We start from the raw sequence: 23,444 nt of genomic DNA, 5'->3' as shown, positions 1-23,444 counted from the left end.
GGCGCCGGGCCGGGGGCTCGGGGGGGTCGCGCCTGCCTCGCCGCAGCCCCCCCGGGGCCGAGCTGCCTCCGGCGCCGCGCCCGCACACGGCGGCTCTGCCGGCAGCGCCGGGCGCGCCGCTGCCCAAATCGGGCCGGGGGGGTGGAAGGGGTGGAGAGCGAGGAGGAGGAGAAGGAGGAGGAGGAAGAAGAGAAGGGGACAGGTTGGGGCTGCCCGGCGCTGCGCGATGGGCTGGGGAGCGCCGCGGGCGGCGGCCGTCGGGGGGAGCTGAGCCGGGCTGGGCTGAGCCGGGCTCGGCACCGAACCCACCGAGCCCCCGCCGCTGCCGGCTCCTGCGGGCTGGACGGGGCTGCCGCGGCCCCCGTGCTACCCGAGGAGCGATTAGGAGATGCCGCGGTCCCCGCCAAGCCCGGGGAGGATTTGGAGGCTGTCCCGGTCCCTTCCCAGCAAGGTGCGCGTTGGGGGCTGCTGCGGGGTGCCCCCCAGCCCTGGGGAGGGAATGGGGGCTGTCACGGGGGCTTTCCACCCCAGGGCGGATTCGGGGAATTACCTCCCATCCCTTCCATTCCAGGGAGGAGCTGGGGGGTTGTCTCAGCTCGCCTCCAGCCGGGGAGGATCTAGGGGCTGTCCCACTCCCCTTCCAGCCGCCGTCCCCATTCCCCGACCTTCCCCACAAGCCGGACACCCCGCAGCATCCCTGGGCATTGCCCGCTTATCTCCCCCTGCTTCCAAGCCTGCTTGGTCCCCACCGGCATCCCGGGGCTGCCCAGGGCTGGGGGGCACTGCGGGGACCACAAGCCCCAGGGCACGGAGCGTGGTGTTGGGGCGGGCACGGGGTTTTTGGATGCTGGAGCGATGCACAGCCAGGGACTGGGAGCGCTGTGTTCAGAGCCAGATGCAGCAGCAGTTGGATCCCCTTCGGTGCCTAAATACCTCCATGGACCTGAGCTGGGGTCACATCAAATAAACCTCATCCTGGGCACACAGAGTCCCAGAATGGTTAGTGTTGGAAGGGACCTTGAAGTGCATCCAGTGCCACCCCCTGCCGTGGCAGGGACACCTCCCACTATGCCAGGTTGCTCCAAGCCCCATCCAGCCTGGCCTTGGGCACTTCCAGGGTTGGGGGTTGCGTGGATCTCGATTTTTCTCCTCCTCCCTGTCCTTATCTCTCATCCTGACCTTTCCCCCTCTTATTTGGGTTCCTTTCCTCAGAAGCTCTCCTGAATTTTATAGGGACCAGGTGAATTGTGGATGCTGCTATGACTGGGTGGCTTGGGGTGCTGCTGACCACCCTGTGCTGCACCCCCAGAAATTGGGCAAACTGTATTTAAAGTGGCAGAGCCTAACAGCGGCCAGAGAAATCAGGGAAGCTCGTGGAAAGGTCGGGGAGAGAAATAGAGCTGGGAACATGCCAGATAACTGTGTGCCATCACGTACTGAGGTGTGGGGCAGCATCCACGGCGGATGAGTGGGGAGAGCCAGGTGTGCAGTGGGTCGTGCTGAGCCAGCACTGCAGCACTCCCAGATGGAGCCTCCTCTCTCCCAAAATAGCACTTTGCAGCCCATTTATCACATTTAATTGCTATATATAAAGAATTGATAGCAGGAGGCAGCGGGTGGGTGAGGTCAGGCCAGGTGAAGCAGGTCCTGGCAAGTCTCACCAGCCGGGCTGCGAAGATCCCGGCACCTCTCAGTCCTTCTCCAGGCTCCTTGGACAAGGAGCTGCCACGGGAAAAGGCAGGCACCTTCCCTCCCGGTCCAAAAGCCATAAAACACGGCGGCTGAGTGACGCTAGAGGTTGTGGGAGAGCATGAGGCTCTCTGCAGCTGACCCCTTTGACTTTGAAAGGCAGAGATGCTCCAAGGTTTGGAGGGGAAGGGTGTTCCAGGAACCGTTCTGCGGCAGGATGACTTTGGGACGTGGGGGCTCCTGCCTGGTGGCACCACGGTGGCTTCCTTGCTTGCAGACACCCTGGGCTTGCCCAGGGCTGGCTGGGGGTGGTGCAGCTGCAGCTGCAGCATGCAGCTCAGCAGAGCTGTGAGCTTTGGGGGCTCACTGGCAGTGCCCCGTGTGCGCAGCAGTTCCCGAGGCCCCGGCACCCACCACCAGCTTGGTGTTACTCCTTCCTGGCTGTCCTGCTGGAACCTGGAGCCCCTCAAACACGCTGTGTACAGACCTTCAAACCCCTGACGGGCTTGGATCGATTTGAGAGCCTCCTCCACCATCCCCCCTGACCATAATTCTGCATTTGAGGCAGCATTGAAGACTTCCTGTGGTTAGAGGCCGGGAGATTGCATCTGCCATTGCCGTGTCTCAGGATGAGATTAGGTCAGGCTGATGTGATTTGTTCTACAATTCCATACAGACCGTTACTCATTGCCTCGTTATCTTCTGGATGCTTCCAAGGAGAATTGATTGCCTGTGCCATGTCTGGTAACCTCTGTCAGGCCACCTGCTCTGTGACATTGCTTCTCTTTCCCCCCCATCAGTGGTGGCCCGGGTTATTTTGGGTTTTGCACCCTGGGGATGTGCAAGCACAGCTCTGGTTCCTCTCCCACCGTGTCCCACGCTGGTTTTTTTGCTGCTGGTGCTGCTCTTGTTTGCAGATGGCTTTTTAGTGAAGGCTGGAGCAAAAAGGCAGTGAATGCTTTGGCTGGCTCCTTCTAGTGGTAGAGAGCATCATTCCTTCCCTCTTCATCCCTCTGTTTCCTGCTGCTGCAGACTGAGGCTGAAGGGTCTCCTCATCCTCCACTGGGCAGAGAATGGATGGAGAGCAGCCCTGAGGAGAAGGACCTGGAGGGTGAAAAACTCTACAGATTTCAGTAGGGGAGGGGATTGTGCCCCTGAGCCCAGGTGAGACCCCACGTGCAGAGCTGCCCCAGCCCTGGGGACACAGCAGCAGCACCTGGAGCTGCAGGAGAGAGCCCAGAGGAGGTCCCGGAGCTGCTGCAAGGCTGGAGCCAGGCTGGGATGTCCCTGCCAATACTGCAGCACTTTAACCCAGCCATTAACCTGTGCTCAGCCAATGGTGGCAGCAGCATCCCTTTAAAACCCACATCTGTGACACTGGAACTACTCATTTCCCTGCAGAAGCATGCCTGGAAAAATGCTGGAAATAAGGAATTTTTTTTGAATGTTTCTCACATAAAACTGTTGGAAATGACATTTCTTTCACTTAAAAAAAAATTCTTCCACCTGTGTTTGCAGAGGTTTGTCACTGAAGTCCTGGTTTTGCCTTGTCCCGAGTGCTTTCTTTCCCTCCCTTGCTCACACCCTCTTGGGATTAGAAAAGGTTTAGTAAAAATCTGCTTTTAAGCCAAGATGGGAGAGTTCCCAGGTGCAGGAAAATGCAGGAAAATAGTTCCCAGAATTTGTGTCTTGCTCCAGGGATGGTGCTGGGGCTGGAGGTCAGGCTGGACCTGCCTGTTTCCCTGTGACCTGGCAGAAATTGTCTTCCCCAGCAGATAAAAAGTGGGAAATAAAAGCCAGGCCAGGCTGGGCCAACATAACCAGATGGGGACAGGGCGTCCCTGTGGGTTGTGGCTGGCCATGGTTATCCCTGCAGGAAGAGCTCATCCCTGGGATTGGCAGAGGCCCACTGCTGGCTGGGTGCTCCACACCGCCTCCTCTTCCCTCTCCACAGCTCCCGTGTCCGTGTGTCCCAGCTGGCACCAGCCAGGTCCCATCTGTCACTGAGGGAAAGGGGTGGCTCCTTTTGGTGGCCCAGGCACCGTCAGTGGCACTGCTGCAGCCCCTCTAATGGATTCCCTGAGCTAATCCAGGGAGCCGGCTGGAACTGGACGCGGCTGAGCTGCGTGGTGCGTGTTTTCAGATGGTATCAGAGCTTTTGCATTTCAACATTGCAGACTGGCAAGGGCAGCTGCAGGTGGGCAGGGCCAGGGGCTGCTCCTCGTGCTTTGGGTGCCCAAAGCCAGCCTTGGCTTTGCTGTGCCCAGGGCCCGAGGGAGAAAACGCCACCCCAGCCCAGGAGGGGAACAACAAATGCCTCTTGGCAAAGCCGCAGGATGCAGGAGGGGAGGGATGGCCCCTCCGGAGCCTCAGGGCTGGGTGCAGAGCCCGGGGGTGTTTAACTGCTCTGTTCAAACCAAAGGAGAGGGCACCCTCTCCCCAGCCGCTGCAGAGCCCCGTGTGTGCTGGAAATGCTCTATAAATACATTAGCAATAAATAATGGATAACCTGGATGGGCATTAAAGTGTAAACAGGAGGTGAAGGGCTCTCTCCCATTACCGGTCCCCCGAGAGCCACGCGCATCCCTCTCTCCAAGTCCTGCTTGATGCTACTCCAACTGCAGAGCCCTTAGTCACAGCAGTGACAATATCATAGATCAGTGGCTCCAGAGTTGGCAAAAACAAACCAAAAATAGTCCGGAGGGCAGAGTCTTCCTCCCGATGGCGTGCTGCATTTGCCTGCATCAGCGTTTTTGCCTGTGGTGCTCCTCTGCCTGCATGGGCTGACCCTCCCAAGGAGTCAGAGTCCTCTCCCTGGCACACAGCTGGGGAGTGCCCCTGATCTGGGAGGTTTTATCCCCCTTGGATGCAGCTGAAGTGTTGAGCCATGCCGGCTGGATATTGTCCCCAAAAGTCACTGCCCTGTGGCTGAAGGTGGTCCCATCACCATAGTGCCCATGCCCACAGATGGTCGCAAGGGATGGCATGGGCACCCACCTGATGTGCAGAGAGACAAGGGATTAAATGAATTTATGGATGTGATAGGGGGTCATATCAGGAGGAGACTTGTGCTGGGAGTTGAAGAAGGGGTTGGTCAGAATCAGGACGGGTTTGCACATCAGGGGGGTCCTGTGCTGCTTCCAAGGGGTCCTCACAACCCCAGATAAAAGCAAACCTTCCTGGAACCAGCCTTAATGGTATATCCCAGGGTCCACCGTCCTCCTGGAGAGGAGAACAGGGCTTGGAAAACCAGCTGGCTCCCAGCCCTTCTCCTCCTGCAGCCTCGCTGTGCCAGAGTGGGCATTAATTCATCACCTGGCTGCAAAGAGCTCAGGAGCAGCTCTGCTTGGGTAGACAGGAAAGGGGTGAGCCCTTCATCTGCCCAGCTTTCCCGGGAGCCTCACACGGAGCCACGGAGACGGAGCCTGGGAGCTGTGCCAGCCTCAGGGTCAGGCACCGGCAAATCCGGCGTGTCACGGTCTGCTCGGGCTCCTTCCTGAGCCAGGGGCTGTGGCCGTGAGCCTGGGCAGCCAGAGAGCCCCGGGCAGCCTGCAGCCAGGCTGGGACGGGGTGCTCCCCTTTCCAAGGGTCGGCTGACTTGGACGTGCTCCCGTTGTGATTCCTCTGGATTGTCCCGCTCTACTCTGCCCCGGTGAGACCCTGCCTGGAGTCCTGTGCACAGTTCTGGTGCCCCAGCACAGGAATAAGGGCGTGGAAGTGTTGGAGCAAGTCCAGAGGAGGCCACAGTTAATCAGGGGAGTGAGGGTGGGCAGGCCCTGGCACAGGGTGCCCAGAGCAGCTGTGGCTGCCCCTGGATCCCTGGAATGTCCAAGGCCAGGCTGGACAGGGCTTGGAGCAGCCTGTGACAGAGGAAGGTGTCCCTGCATGGCAGGGGGTGGCATTGGATGATCTTTAAGGTCCCTTCTGACCCAAACCATTCTGGGATTCTGTGATTTGTGTTGTGAGCTGCTAAAAGCAGAAGGAAAACATCCCCATAGAATGCCATGTGCGTTGTATTTCCTGGATCTCCCCCAGCCAGCCCAACACCAGGGCCAGTCTGCAATGGCAAGAGTGTACCTGTTTAATAAGACAGTCTAGGCCATGAAGATACACTCCAAAAGGATAAACCAGATTGCTGGAGTGCAGGGAATGGGCACCTCACTGATCCCCCTCTCCCACCCTCCTCCCTGAGCCCTTCAGGCCTATTTATCTTCCTGCATTTCTTTGGAGAGCTGCTATTTCCTGCTTTTCAGGGTGTCAAATCCACTTGCAGAGCAGGAGGTGTGGGTTGGGGGCCACGTTTGTGCTGAGAAGAGGCTGAGCAGGATGGCACTGGAGCCCATGGGCGAGCTGACCTTCTCCCAGAGCCCACTCGGGGCTGAGCTTTATTCCCAGGTCGTGGCTGATGCAGAGCTGCTCGAGCATCCCAAATTCTCCAGCCAAGTGGAAGCCAAGGGGATGATGTAGTCAGAGAGCAGGCAGCCGATGGGCTGCTGAGCTCCCCCCACAGCCCCAGCATGTGCTTGCCTGGGTATTTTTCACTGCCAGCCAGCTGAGCTCGTTACTACACCGAGCAAATGGAAAAATATAAATTTCCCCAAGCTTGGAACTGGGGGAGAGTCACAATTACTCACACTGGAGTGGCAATTAATAATGGAGATCTGACAGATTACACGCTCACCTGGGACAGTGCATGGCACCTGGAGAATATTAAATTAGCGCTCACAGGCACCCTGAGCTTGGAGCTGTGAAGTCCTGGTTTTGATGCCTGATGGCAGAGCTGAACCCAAAGCTCCTCCTTTGGGCATGGTGAGGGCAGGGTGGAGAACTCCTCGGGGAATTTCTGTCCTCCAGCTGCTGAAGCACTGTGATAGGGCCTGGTTTTGCATTATTCAGGTGACATAAATAATCTCCTGAGTCTAGAGGGGGAAAAAAGGGCAGGCACGGCCTTGCCAAGGCTCCTTTTTGCAGAAGGTGACTGGGGGTGACCCTCACTAGTCCCAGTCCTGCTCTGGGCAAATGGGGCCTCCTGGGAGACAAGGAGAACCCAGTGTAAGACCTCTGCAAAGAGGAGCACAAGACCTGGGTGTCCCACAGTCCCTAAAAACCCTACATTATAGCTCAGCTTTTTTTTTCTCCTCTCCCACGGGCAACAGCCCTTTCATGGGGTTTGGGTCTGGCCAGGGTTTGGTGGAAGGGTGTATGTGCAGCTTCCAGCAGCTCCTCTGCAGGGAACCTGGCCCCAGCAGGGAGCTTCATGGTGAATTCTTCCTGAATCCTTGAGGAACTGAAAACCCCCACGCCTTGGTGATGATTTCTGAGTCACGACAGAGCCCGCTGGGATGTTTGAAAGTCCTGCCTGCAGAGGGGATGCTCAGGGGGAGAAGCAGAGCCCAGTGCTCAGCAGGATTATAAATAACTCGGCATGGGGACCTTCCAGCTTCCCTGCTGTGGCACGGCTGTAAATAGTGTGCTTTGGGAAGCACCGGTGCATTAGTGAGGGCTGTAAAGCACCGGGGCTTGGCTGGGCACTGCTGGCTGAAACAGCAGCAAAAACCCAGCCAGAAAAATGCATCCCATCTTCTTTTACGAACCACAGCAATCTGCTGGCTCAAAGTGCACTTTAGGAGATTCATGAACTAAAGCTCAAAAGAGGCAAAAGAGCTCCAAAGCTTCCTGAGGCTGGGCTGGGGCAGAGCATTTTGTCCTCTCCCTGTGCTGCTCCTCATGCAGGGGGGCTCTCCTCTGCACCCTGGGCAGGGCAGCACAGGTGGCACCTCAGCAGAATGCTGCAGCCAGAAGTCTTGCAGAAGAAAATGCAGACAAGGCAGGTGATAACATCTGGTCAATGATCCTTCTCTAATTGCTGTTTGATGGTGGTTTGATGTCTGTTGTATAAAACCCCAACAAGCTTCATCAAGGTTGCAGCGAAACCTTCTGAGAGGCAAAGGGCTGCTCTGAGGGAGGGAGGGCAGGGAGAGCCCCCAGCTTCTGACTTTTCAAAGGCAATTTCTGAGTCACCTTCCCGGGGATCTCCCTGCTGCTGCTGCCCTGGCAGCTGAGGGAGTTGTCACCTGCACAGAGCCCTGCACCAGGGAGGGCAGGTCCCTCTCAGCAGCCCCAGAGAGCTCCCCAAACGCTGGGCTTAGAACAGAGGATTTTGTAAAAGCCCACTACATGGAGAAGGCTTTAGGGTGAACAAGCCTGGTGTGCTCCTGTCCAGAGCTGTTATTAATTTCAGAGCTGCTGGAAGTGCTTGGCTCTGGTGATTCCCCTTGGGACCAGCTGGCCCAGGGGCAGGGCCAGCTCCGTTGCCAGCTCCATCCTCAGCCAGAGCTGTTGCACACAGGGAATGGCAGCAGGGAAAGCCACATCCCTGTTGGGGACACATGGCTGTCCCTGGTGTCTTGTTCTGAGCAGGGAATTGTTCGGCCTCGGGCAGCCCTGCTCCTCTCCCAGCTGCAGTCACCTCTCCAGGCTGGAAGATGCTCCTTGGCACCTTCTCCTTGGGCTGCTACAAGGATGGGGGAGGGGAACAGCTGTTTGTGCACAAGGAATCTGCCCAGCCCCTGTTGGCCAGGGCTGTCCCACCCCTCTGCCCTGGAGAGAAGCTTTTTTCCAGGAGCCAGGGTGTCAGGTCCTGCTCAAAGCAATGACCTCTGTCCTCTCTGTTGAGGAAGCTCTCCCTCCTGTCCAGCACTGACCCATGCTGGTCCCTGACCCTCTCTCCAGAGCATCCCTCTCCCACCTTGCCACACTCATCGCTGTCCCCAGGGCTGGAAGGGGTCACTCATCCATGAGGACCCCAGGACATGGTCCCCGGAGGCAGCCCTGGTGGGTTGTTTCCGCCTGGCACCAGTGATGGTCCAGCTGTGGTGGCTCCTGTTTACTGGTCTGAGGCCTGCAAAAGATTAGGGGAAAACAGATGGCTCCTAATTGGCAGTGCTGCTTACTTCCTGCTCTCCAGATAAACCATTAAATTAAGGCTTAAATCAAACTTCGTACAAGTTAGGAGGCTGCTTGTAATTATTTCAAAATCTAGACAGATTTAAGGGCCTGGATTAAGGCTCTGTTTACTGTAATGAATGAAAAATGCTTGCTCTGTCCTGTTAGGCTGAGCAGCAAAGTGTTGAAGTGCTGGAAATGGGACCAGCAAAATCCTCAGGCTCTGATGACCGAAGTTTTGGGGCAGAGCAAGAGGTTGTGGACTTTGGCCAGGCGTTTCTGTGAGAGTAGACCCGTGATGGGGCTGCTGAGGAGCACACAGCTCCCTCTGGGACACAGTGACACCATCAGGAGGCTCTGAACATCGATGGGGACTCACAACGTGGTTCGGGGCTGAGCAAAGTCTTGGGATAATTTTAATTGAAGCTGAACGCAGCTCAGTTAAGATAAACAAAATTTAATAAGCTGACCAGCTAAGGCTGATTAAAAGGGAGCGATGCCTCTGCATCTCCTGTGAGCATCTCCCACTGGAGCAGCACGGATTGGCAGCTGCTCCAAGGATAAAAAAGCACAAGCCCATGTGTTTGGGACATAGCAGTGTCACCTGTGATCCCTTAAAAAATTCTCTGGGAAGTGAGAGGTTTTTGTTGTCTGTCCTAAAAAAAACCAACACACCTGCAACTCTGACCAAGAAATGTCTGGAACTTCTCTAGCTCTCCACCCAGCCGCAGTGGAACTTCTCTCAAGCCCTCCTGAATAACCCACACAGGGACCGGATTCGCCTCCCAGCAGGAAAAATGCCTCTTGCTAATTACACTGTTTTTAGAGCTCCCCACAGCACAAGTGCCACACCACGTGTCCTGCCTCCTCCAAGATCTCTCCTGGGGCATGGAGAGCTGCCCAAGCATCCTTCCATGGAGCTGGGATGGAGAGTCCCTGTGCAGCAAGCTGTGACCAAGCTCTGGCACCTCTGGGGACAGCGGCTGGCTGGCTGTCACATGCTGAGGGTCTCCCTGCTGGCCCCAGCCTCGGCTGGCTCCCCTGGAGCTGCTTCAGTGGTCAAGGAAAGGTTGTGCAGGACACCCCAGAATATGAGGTGGGAAAGGGCGTCAGGGGTCATCTGGTCCAACCTTTCTGGGACAAGACAGCCCCCTTACAGATGAATCTTGAAAGTGTTCAGAGTTGAGCAATCCTCTGCTTCTCTGAGGAGATTATTCCAATGGCTGATTCTTCTCACTGAGAAAATTTGTCCTCTTGTGTCTACCTGGAATGTCCCCAGGGAAAAAACTGCACCCCTTACCCCTTATCTTTTCTGCCCAAGAGGAATCTCCATCTTGTCAGCAGCCACCCCAGAATATGGTGATAATGTTCTTCTTTTCTCAAGGCTGGACACCCAGGGCTGGACACCAGTCCTTGGGTCATCTCTGGGGCCCTTCTCTGGGCCCTGTCCCACACCTTTTCTCTACAGCATGGGCCAAACCCGAGCACAGTATTCCAGGAGTGGCCTGACCAGTGCTGAGTGGGATGATGACTGCTTTGTCTCAGCTGGAGATGCCCTGGCTGACGGGGTCCCATTTTGTGCCCAGCCTGTTCCCACAGACGCTCCAGTGCAGGGAAGGAGCTGACACATTTCTGTGCCTTCCAGGGAGGGTGGTAATACCCCACGCGTGGGCACCGAGTCCTTGATAATTTCCTAGCAACCCAGAAAAGTATTGATTGTGCCAAGCAGCACATTCATGCTTCATCTCAGAGTGAAAAATTCGGTGCTGCCATGCAGTGAATTCAGCAAAGCATTCACAATTAATGCACAGTTCCTGGCCATGCCTTTTGGATAGGCTGCCAGGACTGATTGATGATTGGAATTCTGCTAACTGCTTTAAGGAGCGAATTAAGGAGCAAGTTAAAATATCTGTGTTTTGGGCATGGAAAAACAGCCTCACTGAGTAAGCTGGAAGATCACATTAGTCTAGACAGGCCCTTTGGCTGCCTCTATAGGACTTTTATCTTCATCCATCCCTGGTCAGCCCCACAGAAAAGGAACAACACCCATGGGTACATGCAAAAGCTCAGTCCCTGCTCCCACAGGAGGATTTTTAGTGATGTGAAAGCTGGAGGTGCACCAGACCTCACAGCAACAGCTAAATAAATCCCTTGGAAAGCAAATGGCTCAAGGAAAGAGTGCCTGTTAAATGGATCAGTAAATACCAGTGTCAATATCCAGGGGAGGGTTTGTGATCCCTCCTTCCTTCTCACCCAGGAAAGGAAGGCAGGTGGAGCAGCTGCTGGGAAGGAGGAGGGAAATGTGGAGGTTTAAGGAGCAGGATCCCTTCAGGAAACACCTCTGGGAGATGAAAAGGGCTTTGCACAGAGCAGACATGCAAAAGGCAGGGCAGGGGTAGGGGTGGCTCGCTTGCAGCTGGGTCAGGCAGAGAGGACTCTGCCAGCCCCATCTCCTGGGACCCAGCTCTGCTTAAAGAACTCTCCCAGCTCTGCAGGAGCTGCAGTCACTGGGTACAAACTGAGAGAGTGGAAGCTCAGGCTGGATACTAGGAAGAAATTCTTTACTGTGAGGGTGGTGAGGTACTGGAACAGGTTGCTCAGGGTGGCTGTGGACCTGGGTAAGACCTTGCCCAAGCTGGTCTCCTGGGAAGTGTCCCTGCCTTTGAGCAGCGACCAAGGGGGGCTCACTCAGCCTGTTTATATATTCCAAAGGCTTTGCTGCTATTCCCATTCCACTTTGACAGTGGCCACGTTCAGCTGGATGGCAAATCCAAGGGGGGAAGCTGTGTAACCCCAGCTCGGTGAGGTGTCCCTGCAGGAAAGGCAGGCAGAGGTTGTTTAGGGAGCCCAGAAAATCCCGGTAGTGTTGCAGAGCATGCACAGAAAGGGCTCTGAGAGCCCGCTGGAAATCAAGTGGCGTTAAGGCATGAATAAACAACTGAGGGGGGGAAAAAAGGCCTGCATATTCTAAAGAGGGATGAGGAGGAAGGGAGCGATTCACTGTGGGAATGAAAGTGCTGCATCAGCCTGACGGCCCCAGCAGCAGCCGGAGGGATTGATCTGTTCTTGCTGGGAAATGTGCCTCCATCCCCAGCGATGGCTCCTCAGTGCTCCCCCGGGCACAGCCCCATCCCTGGAGCTCTGGACATGCAGAAATGCCAGGTGCAGAACACCTCTCTGGGCAGGAGGCAGGGAACAGCCCCCTCTGCAGAGAGGATGATCCACACAGGGTGGGAGGTGCTGCGCTGGCCTCTCTAAAACTGCCTGGGCTTAGGTCGGAAGAGACCCTAAAAATCATCTTGTTCCACCCGCTGCCGTGGGCAGGGACACCTTCCACTATCCCGGGTTGCTCCAAGCCTGTGCCAGGGCCTGCCCACCCTCACAGCCAGGAATTCCATCCCAATATCCCATCCATCCCTGCCCTCTGGCAGTGGGAGCCATTCCCTGTGTCCTGTCCCTCCATGCCTTGTCCCCAGTCCCTCTCCAGCGCTCCTGGAGCCCCTTCAGGCCCTGCAAGGGCTCTGAGCTCTCCCTGGAGCCTTCTCCTCTCCAGGGGAGCACCCCCAGCTCTGCCAGACACCTGAGGCAGAGACAGTGAGGGGCGAGAAGGAACAGATAAGTGGATCGAAAGAATTTATGGCTCCTGCACAAGAACAGGTGAAAACCCCTTTGGGGTCAGGAGAGGAAATGCAGGGATGGCTGCGCTTGGCTTTGCTGCTGGTGTTGTGGGAAGGTGACCCTGCTGCCAGGCACTGCAGAGTTAAACAACTTTCCTAGCTTGTGACATAGAAATATGATCTATCTGGGGGAAAGCCGTGCTTTTACAGCCTTAGCATCGCAGCGTGACATTCTGGAGCTTCAGCATTCCCCTGGCAGAGCGCTGGGTAAATGCCACTGCTGGTAAATTCTGATGACCTCTCTGGAAATTCAGGGGCAGTTGCATGGTCTTGGAGGAGGACTTTGAGAGCCTCACCCCCTGCAGCAAAAGGCCCAAATTCTGACCACCACATACTGAACAGCAATTTGTCCCAGGCAATATTCCAGTGCTTCCAGCTGACTGCTACAATTCCCTCAACACTGTGGATGTCAAACAGCAGAGCTTGGTCGTGATCTGTTGCTGTACAGAATTTGTAGTGCACAAAGGAAGAGCTGGGGAAAAGCTTCAGTGTCTGGTGTGCACATGGAGAGGCACGGAGCGTGCCCCAGGTGCTGGGGAAGTTAGATTTGTTAGCAGCCATGACTTGTTAAATGAATTTCCCTGCATTATCTGTCAGGAGCTGACTGCAGCTTCGTTATCTTTGCTCATGACATAGGATCACTGCCAAGTTATTTCGTGCTCCTTGATGGCTTCAGGGCTGTCAGAGCTTTCTTGTGGGAGATCACAGGCGTGGAGCTGCTTGCAGTGACCCCAGCTCCTCCCTGCCTCGGTGACAGTCCCACAGCAGAGGGGGTTGCTACTGTGGGCCCCAGTGAGGGCCACGGCCACTGCTTTCTTCCTGACAGATGGATTAGGGACATTGTGGAGGATGCAAAGATTTAACTACTTACTGGCAGAAAAAGGGAAAAGGGGAACAAGGAAAAGGCATCTTTGGGTTGTCTTTACACCTCCAGGAGATTAGGCAGTAGGAATAGGAGTGTTTAGGTAGGAATTCCCTCCCGTTGTCCATCCCGTGGCACTGTGGCTCAGGTGTACACCCTGCAGTATCCTCCTTTCCATAGAAAAAGGCTTTTGTGGTTCAGGAGTGCCGCAGCAGCCAGTCTGCCTTTCCAAAGTCTTGGAAATTCTTGCGAGCCAGTTCCTGGGTGAGTTCATCCCCAGCTTCACCATTCATTTATCATAATTTCTGCTTGGAAATCTAACCCTGACCCTAACCCTGACCCTGACCCTCTGACAACAGCAGAGATGATGGATGTCCTTGCTGACCAGCTGTCCAGGATTTTGGGAAGGAAAGAGCTTTGTTCGCCAGGGCAGAGTGTGTAACCCTGTGTGGGAGTATTGGAGTTCTTGTCCCCTCACTTTGGCTCCTCTGGAGTCCACAGCAACATTAATCACACCCTGACCAGCTGCTGGAGGGTTTGTTTTAAATCTCCTCAGACAGCTCTGGCTCTGCAGAGAGTTCATTAAACATGAGCACTTTCTGTCCTGAGAGAGAATTAAATGAGTTAACACATCTTAACGAGGAACTGAAGTACTGGGGAATGGCACTGACAGTGTGCACTGTGGGGCTGGATGCAGGATAGGGCGCAGGGGACACGTTGGGAAGTGCCAACTTTACTGCTGGAAAGTGTCTGGGAATGGGGATGATGTACTGTGCTCTGCCTGGAGCGCTGCACCGGGGTGGCCCTTCTGGGAGAGAAATCATGGAATCCCACGCTGGTTTTGGTTGGAAGGGACCTTACAGCCCATCCATTCCCACCCCTCCCATGGCAGAGACACCTTCACCTGTCCCAGGCTGCTCCCAGCCCCATCCAGCCTGGCCTTGGGCACTTCCAGGGATGCGGGGACAGCCACAGCTTCTCTGGGCACCCTGTGCCAGGGCCTCAGCACCCTCACAGGGAGGAATTCCTTCTCTGTATCCCACCTAACCCTGCCCTCTGGCAGATAAATGCCCTGGGATCTCACATCCCAAGGCAATTGGCTACACAACAGAGTGTGACAGGCACTTGGGTGCAGGAATTAAACATGTTTGCTGTGTGCTGCTGATGGAAAAGGTGGGGAAGGAGGAAGTGGGGAAAGGGAAAGATGAGGCAGGTGGCTGGAGACTGGAAATGGAAGCTGGAAAAATAAAAGGACACGCTGCGATTATGGATGGGCACAGAAAAAGAATTGTCCCCTCCAAAGGCAATTAACACTTGAGATACTTTGATGTTACTTTGCTCCTATATTTAATATAAAGTAAATAAAGCTTAGTGAGGAAGATGCTGGGTTTTAGAAGTGCTGCTGCTACAGCCCTGACAGCGACAGGGGAGATGGAGCTATGGCCCCAAACTGGGAGGCTGTGAGGGAATGGGGCTGAGAGTGTGAGGGACAGAGTGTGAGGGAATGGGGCTGAAGGTATGAGGGGAATGAGGCCGAGATTGTGAGGGAATGAGGCTGAGAGTGTGAGGGAATGGGACTGAAGGAATGGGGCTGAGGGAATGAGGGAATGGGGCCGAGATTGTGAGGGAATGGGACTGAAGGAATGGGGCTGAGGGTGAGGGAATGAGACCGAAATTGTGAGGGAATGGGGCTGAGAGTGTGAGGGACAGAGTGTGAGGGAATGGGGCTGAAGGTATGAGGGGAATGAGGCTGAGATTGTGAGGGAATGGGGCTGAGAGTGTGAGGGAATGGGACTGAAAGTATGAGGGGAATGGGGCTGAGGGTGTGAGGGAATGGGACTGAAGGAATGGGGCTGAGAGTGAGGGAATGAGACCGAAATTAAGGAATGGGGCTGGGAGTGAGGGAATGAGACCAAAATTGTGAGGGAATGGGGCTGAGATTGTGAGGGACAGAGTGTGAGGGAATGGGGCTGAGATTGTGAGGGACAGAGTGTGAGGGAATGGGGCTGAGATTGTGAGGGACAGAGTGTGAGGGAATGGGGCTGAGATTGTGAGGAAATGGGGCTGAGGGAATAAGGGAATGGGGCCGAGATTGTGAGGGAATGGGGCTGAGAGTGTGAGGGGAATGGGGCTGAGGGTGTGAGGGAATGGGGTTGAGGGACTGGGGCTCAGAGAGTGAGGGGAATGGGGCTGAGGGTATGAGGGAATGGGACTGAGGGAATGGGGCTGAGAGTGAGGGAATGAGGCCAAAATTGTGAGGGAATGGGGCTGAGAGTGTGAGGGAAAGGGGCTGAAGGAATGGGGCTGAGGGAGCAAGGGAATGGGGCTGAAAGTGTGAGGGAATGGGGCTGATGGTGTCAGGAAAATGGCACTGAGGGAATGGGGCTGAGGGTGTGAGGGAATGAGGCTGAGACTCTGAGGGAATGGGGCTGAGATAGTGAAGAAATGGGGCTGAAGCTATGAGGGGAATGAGGCTGAGGCTGTGAGGGAAAGAGGCCGAGATTGTGAGGGAATGGGGCTGAGAGTGTGAGGGAATGGTGATGAGAGTGTGAGGGAATCAGGCCAAGACAATGGGGCTGAAGTTGTGAGGGGAATGGGGCTGAAGGTGTGAGGAGAATGGGGCTGAGACTGTGAGGAATGGGGCTGAGGGAATGGGGCTGAAGGTGTGAGGGGAATGGGGCTGAAGTTGTAAGGGGAATGGGGCTGAGGGAATGAGGGAATTGGGCTGAGGGAGTGCAGCTTTTGCACCTCGGTCATACAGTCAGCCCCAAAGGGTGACTCTCTGCCAGCAGACTGACAGAGACAATTGATAAATTTGCTTTCCATGTCGTAAAGTGGCCCCTTGAAGTTAAAATCCCCATCCAGGGATGGTTTTCCCCAAATTCCCCTCCCTCTTGGTGGGATCCAGGGAATTAAGCTCCGGGTTTGGGTGTGATCAGTCCTTCCCTCTGCTTTGCAGAACAGCACAGTCATGTGAAAGAGATGTTACTCTTGGCTTAGCAGAAAAGTGGCATTGAAAAAAATAAAATCAATTAAAAGAAGCCTTAGAATGGCAATTTCTTATTTTTTCTGATGTCTCTACATCCGCTGCTGATGAATATTCACATTTCCCATGGCAAAAAGGAAAGAACTGTAAGGGGAAGTGGATCTGCTTTGAGGTGGAGTACAGATCTCAATAAATTCTAATCAGCTGCTCAGAAATGGACACAGGGGAGTGGGAATTGGTAGATAAAGCCTCAGCTGTTAAAAGAAACACCGAGCAGCTCCTCCTGGCTGGATAAATCAGGCAGCCCTCTACATACACATGTAACCAAGGAAGGTGAATTCACAAGGACTGGAGTTGTACTCTCATGTCAGATTAAATTTGGATTTATGACCTGGAAGATTACATTGATACGTACCTGTGGTGGAAAAGGTTTCATTTAGAGCCCTGTTTCCTCCCTGCTAGCTAGGCACTTAGTCAAGAAAATAAAAAAGGAAAGAGGCTGCTGGGACAGAAATTCTCATTTTCATTCAGGCCAGCCCAAATAATAAATCCGCAACCAATTAAACCTCCCACTCATCCCTGCTCCACAAACCACAGCCTCCTGGAAAGCTCGTGACCCCAGCTGAGATGAAGCTCCTCCATTCCTCTCTCTTCACAGGTGAAGCTGTTGCTCCTAAGGCAGACATTTTCCTGAGTTTTGGTGATTTTACCCCGGGCATTTAGCTGTCCAATTGTACCACCTCTGTTTCTGCCCGTGTCTGCTCTGGTTTGCCTTTACAAGGCTGCCAGCAAGCACTTAGGATTATTCACACATATTTGCTTGCAAGCATCGATTAGTTTGATCACCCTTGCAATCATTATCCTTGCAAAGACCAGAAGCTTTTAGCCTGCTTTGTTTAGTTTTTAAATGTCAGAAGTGGTGGAGTTTGCAAACAGAGAGGGAAAGAGTGATAGAAATGACCCATTCTGATGTTAGAGCAGGAACTAGAAGTAAATTTAGAGACTTGCAGGTTCAGAGGAAGGGTTGTGGGTGAGAAAAGGACAAGAAAGAGGAGAAATGGGGGTAACATCTCACAGAGACATGGAGAAACTTTCCTGCGAGACAGAGCTGTGCCTGCCAGTAAATCCCCCGGCATTTCAGGAAGGATCTTCATGTTCCTTGCCCTTAATGAGGGATTTTCCTGTTAACAAGTCCTCAACAAGTTTGCACCCAGGGGACAGCAGTGCTCTGCCCCTGGGCAGTGGGAAAGTGCCAAAAAGCATCAGAAGGGCTCCAAAATCACCGAGGGACTGAGCTGAAACCTCCGTGCCAGATGGGACTGTGGCTCCAAGGTCAGGAGGGAGGAATTCATTGCTCCCCAAAAGTCACCAGACCCAAGCTTGTTTCCACAGGCAGGACCCAAAGGAATGGATCTGGCCCTCAGAAAATTGAAATTAAGCTTGCTCATTTTTCGGAAAGCTTTTCTCTCCCGATCTTTAATCAAATGTTTCTTCAGCTTTTTATATAGTTCCTATCAAAAAGCCCATCTGTGAACAAAATTTCCCTCATTTCCAGCTTAATATTTTTTTCTGCGAGCGGCAAAATGTTCTTGTCTGAAAAATGTTTAATAAATTTCCCTCTGTCTCTTGCTTTTATTAGCTGTGCTTTCCTATTCCTGCCGATGCTCTCTGCCATTCCCATGTTCCAGAGCCCACTGAATTATTCAACCCATTTATTTCTGACTTTGGGTATTGTTCTGATCTGCCAGTGTGTGCCAGTCAGATGGGGATGGGGAAGTTTTCTTCCTCCAGGGGGGAATCAAAACCCTACAGTCAGAGAAATCTTATCCTGCACTTGAGGACTTGCCTGGCATGGGATACTTTTGGGAACAGGAGGCTTTTAATGGCCTTCTGTATGGGAAAAAGCTCCTCCAGCACATCTTTTCCAGCCCTGGGGCCAGCAGCAGAAGGTGGTGGAGCTGCTGGAGCAGCCTGGGATAGTGGAAGGTGTCCCTGCCCATGGCAGGGGGTAGGAATGAAATGAGCTTTGAGGTCTTTTTCAACCAAAACCCTTCTGAGATACCACAAACTCTGCCTTGAGCCGTGGAGAACTCCATCTTGGCTCAGTTCTGCACAAATACAACGTTGTACCTGCTCCAAAAGTGCTCCAGACTGTTTGTCATCCAAGCACTGGGCTAGGAAGTGTGGGGGTGTTGCCTGGGAAGGGAGAGCTGCCCACATGCAGGAAAATTGTATTTTCACACACTGCCTTTCTGACATTGATTTGCCAGAAAAGAAATATTCCTCCAGGCATGAAACAAATTGGTCCTATTTCTGTCCCCCACCACACTTAAAGCTGCCTAAAGGCTATGCTTTATTGGAGAAAAGGGCTGTATTATTTTGGAAAGCAGGCCTTTGGGGAGCAGATCATTATCAGAATTTAAGAGGTGGATAGAGGCTTAGCCATTGCTAAAAGTCTGGTGTTAAATGGACTCCTGTTTACTGATATTTGTACTTTCCACTTGCTGGAAAAATAAAAAATAAAAAAAGGAGAAAAGACCTTGATTTCACCAAGGATATCAGGACGAAATAGGAAGTCATCAAAAGGATTTTTAACTACATGTTCCTTCTGGTTACCCAGCCTTTCCCTGAGCACACATTACTGCCAAAGTACCATGAGCTGTTCCTCCTTGGGAACAGCCCCTTTATTGTCTATCCCTGCTCTCCATTCCCGGGAAAGCCAGGCTCAGCTTGGCCTGGAAAGTGGCAGGCATGGATGAATTTCTGGGCAACATCCTTGGAGTTTTCTCCCAATTTTTTCCTCACTTTTCTGCAGGAACCTCAGTGCAGCCACATCCTCGTCCTGTCTTCACTCCTCTCTTGGGTCTGGAGCTGTGATCCATCGTGAAATCCCAAAGGCAGCTGGATTCCCAGGACGTGTGACCCACCACCAATGACCAAAACTGCCTCCTGGTAGCTGCAGCTGGCTGAAGGTGCTTCTTCACCCACCTGGGACCTCCCTGAGCTCCCTGATTGTCCCTGCAGCATTTACACGGGGCAGGGTCAGGTCCCCTGGGCTGCTCCTCAGCACTGACACAGCAGAAATAACCAGAGACCCACTGGACACCTGTGCACCAGCTCCTGCCAGGGCTGCAAAACTCAGTGCGCTCATTAGGGATTCAGGCAGGTTATTTCCGAATAACCTGAGCAGCTCCTTGTGTTTGTGTGATGCAGCATTTGAGATAATAAATCCTCCGGGAACAGGGCCGTGCTGCAGAATGCACCAGTGAGTGCCCAGGCTGGGGCTGGAACAGCAGAGCTGGAATTATCTGGGTTTTTCCTGTTATTTGCAGAATTCAGCCTCATGTTACCCTGGATGAGAGAGAAGCTCTTGCAGTCATAATTAAATGTCACATACATTTAACAGAGTGTAAGTCTCTATTCCAAACTCCCTCTTCCATCTGGCTCCAGCACAGCTGAGATCAGGCTCTTCACAGCCTGGAAATGATATTAGGGCAGTTTGTGTTTATCACAGCCATGACTGATGCCTGCAGTCAGCTCGTGATATAATGAAGGGAGTTCAGGCAGCACAATGGGGATGTATATTTAGAAGATGAAATAGGGCCTTGTGAGACATTAAGTACCATAACATTACCACTGGGGAGTGTAAATAAGAAGTGGAACATAAGGGTGGCTGAGTCACCATGGCAAGGAGTTGTTCTCCACCCCAAAAAAACATCTGTCCCCTCCTGAGAGAGGAGACCTGGGGTTGGATGGCACTGAACTGTGACCCCTCTCAGACCAGTGCCTCAGATCCTGCAAGCTCCCAGACAGCTGGGATGAGGGGCTCTTACATTTCATGGAACCACGGAATCACAGAATTACAGAATTCCTGGATAGGTCAGGCTGGAAGGAATCACAGTGGGCCACTGGTGCCACCTCCCTGCTCCACCAGGGCCATCCCAGAATGCAGGGACAGCCAGGGACAGCCAGGGCTGAGGCCCCTCTCAGCTGGGGCTCCTCTCCAGGCTGAGCAGCCCCAGCTCCCTCAGCCTTTCCTGGGCACAGGGATGCTCCAGGCCCTTGCTGAGCTCCAGGAGCTCCTGTCCCTGCTGTGCTGAGGAGCCAGAGCTGAGCACAGCATCCCTGTTCAGAACGAGTGAGATCAGGTGTGCAGTTCAGTTCAGCAGGGGCTGGTTTCTGACAGAAATCACTGGGCTGTTGCCCACGGGCAGTGACAGAGCTCAGCCATCACAAAGATTTCAGCTGTCTGCCTTCCCACATGCCAGTCTGAGTCTTCATCTCAGCTGTGATTCCCCTCTTGGGCTGACAGCAGCTCTCACCATCTGGACAGAGGTGTGCTTCTCCTGGGCTGAGCCTTCCAGGTGGAGCTGCTGGAGGAGGAAACGTCACACATCGGGAAGGGTCAGGTGCTTGTTTTTCCACAGGCTGCTCTGGGATGCCTATAAATAAACAGTGTGCTCCAAAGTGACCTGAGAGCAGAGGGATGCTAAATATTGGGATCAACCCAGGCTGGGGGATGAGCAGACTGAGACCAGCCCTGCCAAGAAGGATTTGGGGGTGTTGGTGGGTGAGAGACTTGACATGCCCTGTGTCCTGGGCTGATCCCACAGCCTGGACAGCAGGAAGGGGGATTGTGCTCCCGAGCTCAGGTGAGACCCCACGTGCAGAGCTGCCCCAGCCCTGGGGACACAGCAGCAGCACCTGGAGCTGCTGGAGAGAGCCCAGAGGAGGCCCCGGAGCTGCTCCAGGGCTGGAGCCAGGCTGGGAGAGCTGGGGGTGCTCACCTGGAGAGGAGAAGGCTCCAGGGAGAGCTCAGAGCCCTGGCAGGGCCTGAAGGGGCTCCAGGAGAGCTGGAGAGGGGCTGGGGACAAGGCATGGAGGGACAGGACACAGGGAATAGCCTGGATATCAACGCTCATTCCGCTTGTGATGTTGACATGGAATGGGCCATGGGCTCACTCAACAAGTGGCATTTCACAGATATGTTTAATTTTGAAAACTCAATGAAAAATCCCCAGAGCAAAATGTTCTTGTAAAGTTGAAATGGAGCGTGTTCATTTCCCCTTTTGGGACTTCTGCTTGGAGTTTTAATTTAAGCATGTGATAATAGCCTAAAAAGTCCCAAAGCAGACCAGCCCTCTTTAAATCACAACCAGAACAAGATTATTTGGCTTCTGGACAGATTTTTTTGAGATTATTTTGAAATAGGAATTCAAAGAAGTTTTTGTCCTCATCTGGGGTTGGGTGACCCAAGGGATGGAGAGAATGGAGTGATTTTGCAGAAATCAGCCATGATTTCTGTGGTGTGGATTGCTGCTTGATTCACTGCAGATGAGTGAAATATCAGCAAAATATCTGTGTCCTTCTGCCCTTATTAAAGGCATCGAACAAGCAATCAGCATTGCTGAACTACTTTGTCAGGGAGAAGAAAACCTCCTAGGGCAGGAATATTGACGGGGTTTGTAAACTCTGTCCTGACCTTTCTCCTTCACACAAACTTGGGGGCTGAGTCAGGACAATAAATCTGCTGCATCTCATTCAGGAAAGGAAATGATTCCTCATCTCTCCACGATGAAAGGAACCTCATCCTGAAGCCTGGCTTGTTGGTGGTTTGCAGCCCTGCCATGCCAGGGGAAGGGATTTATGCAGCAGTAACATGTGCATGGGGACGCCCCTGGCTGTGCCATGTCTGCAGAAAGGCATCCAGAGGCCTCTGCATTATTGCTGGCCATGGAGGGGAGACAGAAGCAGGAAAAAAGATCCTGGCTAGGATCTGGAATCATAGGTGGGCTGTGGGTGAAGCATGGAAAGTGGAGAGCAAGGAAAAGAGAGATTTTGCATCAATCCAGAATAAACAAGCACAGGAGCAGAGAAGGGGAAGAGAAGCAGGATCTCCATGGAGATTACCAAGGCAGGTTAATTGAATAAAATATTTTCTCACTGTGTGCAAAGGTTCCTCCCAGGACCACTGGAAGCAGCAGAAAATGGAAGATGTGCTCCATCAGCCTGCAGAGCTGGGGCTGGACATGAGGGCTCTTCCAAGGAGCTCTTTCCTGGAGCAGAGGCAGAAGTGGGGTTAATGTTCTCCTTGACAGCAAGAACCAGGAGCTTATTTATGATGGACAGCAGCTTAGTGGAGCCATGTCTGAACAACCCTATAAAGAACAGAAGTGGTTTGAAAGCCCTGAATGGAAGCCAGAGAGGTTTTTATATATTTTTTAAAGCCTCATGAGGCTCTAAGCGGAGTTTGGCTTTGGTGCATGGCAGATGGCTCAGGAGATGTTTCTCTGCTCTATACATAGTAATTTTTGACCTAAATCTACTTTTTCCTCTTCTAGAGAAAGCACACGTATTTTGGCTGGTGTGGGAGATTTCCAGAGCAATTCCAGGACAGGTTTTCTGAGGCAGGAGTGGGGAAAGCCCACTGCCATGCCCAGGACAATGACCCATCCCAGAGACCATGCCAGGTTCTCTGCAGTCAGTAGAACCAAGAGCTCTCCCCTCTTGAGGACACAAGTGCAGCTGGGCCAAATTCACTGCACCACTGGAAAAGTTTCTGCACCACGCCAAAGTTTTGGGAGCCATTCCTGGGGTGCAGCTGCAGGCCTTGGGAGCAGCATGGAGCGTAGCTCACCAGAAGGAGAATCACGGAATGGTTTGGGGTAGAAGGGACCTTAAAGCCATCCAGTGCCACCCCTGCCATGGGCAGGGACACCTCCACTATCCCAGGGTGCTCCAAGCCCCAGTGTCCAGCCTGGCCTGGAACAATTCCTGAAGGGAAGCTGCTTTGCCCCAGATGTTGGTGACAGCGTTGTCACGATGGGAGAGTGCTTTTTGCTTTTTCCCTGGCCACAGAGGAGCTGGGAACAGACAAAATGTCTGCTGAAAACCAAGCTGTGTAAGGAGAGGATGAATCTTCAGTGCAGCTATGTCCGAGATGAGCCAACCCAGGATCCCAGCAGGACCTCAAGCCTATTAAAGTGTAATGCCTCTGGCCTGCCAGCCCTGCCCTGCTACCTCCAGGCTTTTTCCCAGAGCTGGCTGCTCATGCACAGCGCCAGGAGGAGCCTCAGAGGCGGGGCAGGATGAGAGGCACAGGGGCTGCAGGTTTATTTGACCCCAGAGCCCAGAGCAGGAGGGTTGCAGCTCCTTGCTGTCCCTCGGCAGGGTTTCAGCGCAGCTTTTCCCGAGGCTTAGGGAAGGGAGAGGAGCTGGAGCCGTCAGGGATGCTGTAACACAGGAATCCTTTCCATGTGCTAATGCGGCTGCATTAGCGCTAATG

The sequence above is a fragment of the Onychostruthus taczanowskii genome, unplaced genomic scaffold (genome assembly GCF_017590055.1).
Source record: "Onychostruthus taczanowskii isolate IOZ18803 unplaced genomic scaffold, ASM1759005v1 scaffold172, whole genome shotgun sequence".
NCBI lineage: Eukaryota > Metazoa > Chordata > Aves > Passeriformes > Passeridae > Onychostruthus > Onychostruthus taczanowskii.
The sequence above is the reverse complement of the archived record's forward strand: the minus strand, read 5'-3'. Positions refer to the sequence as shown.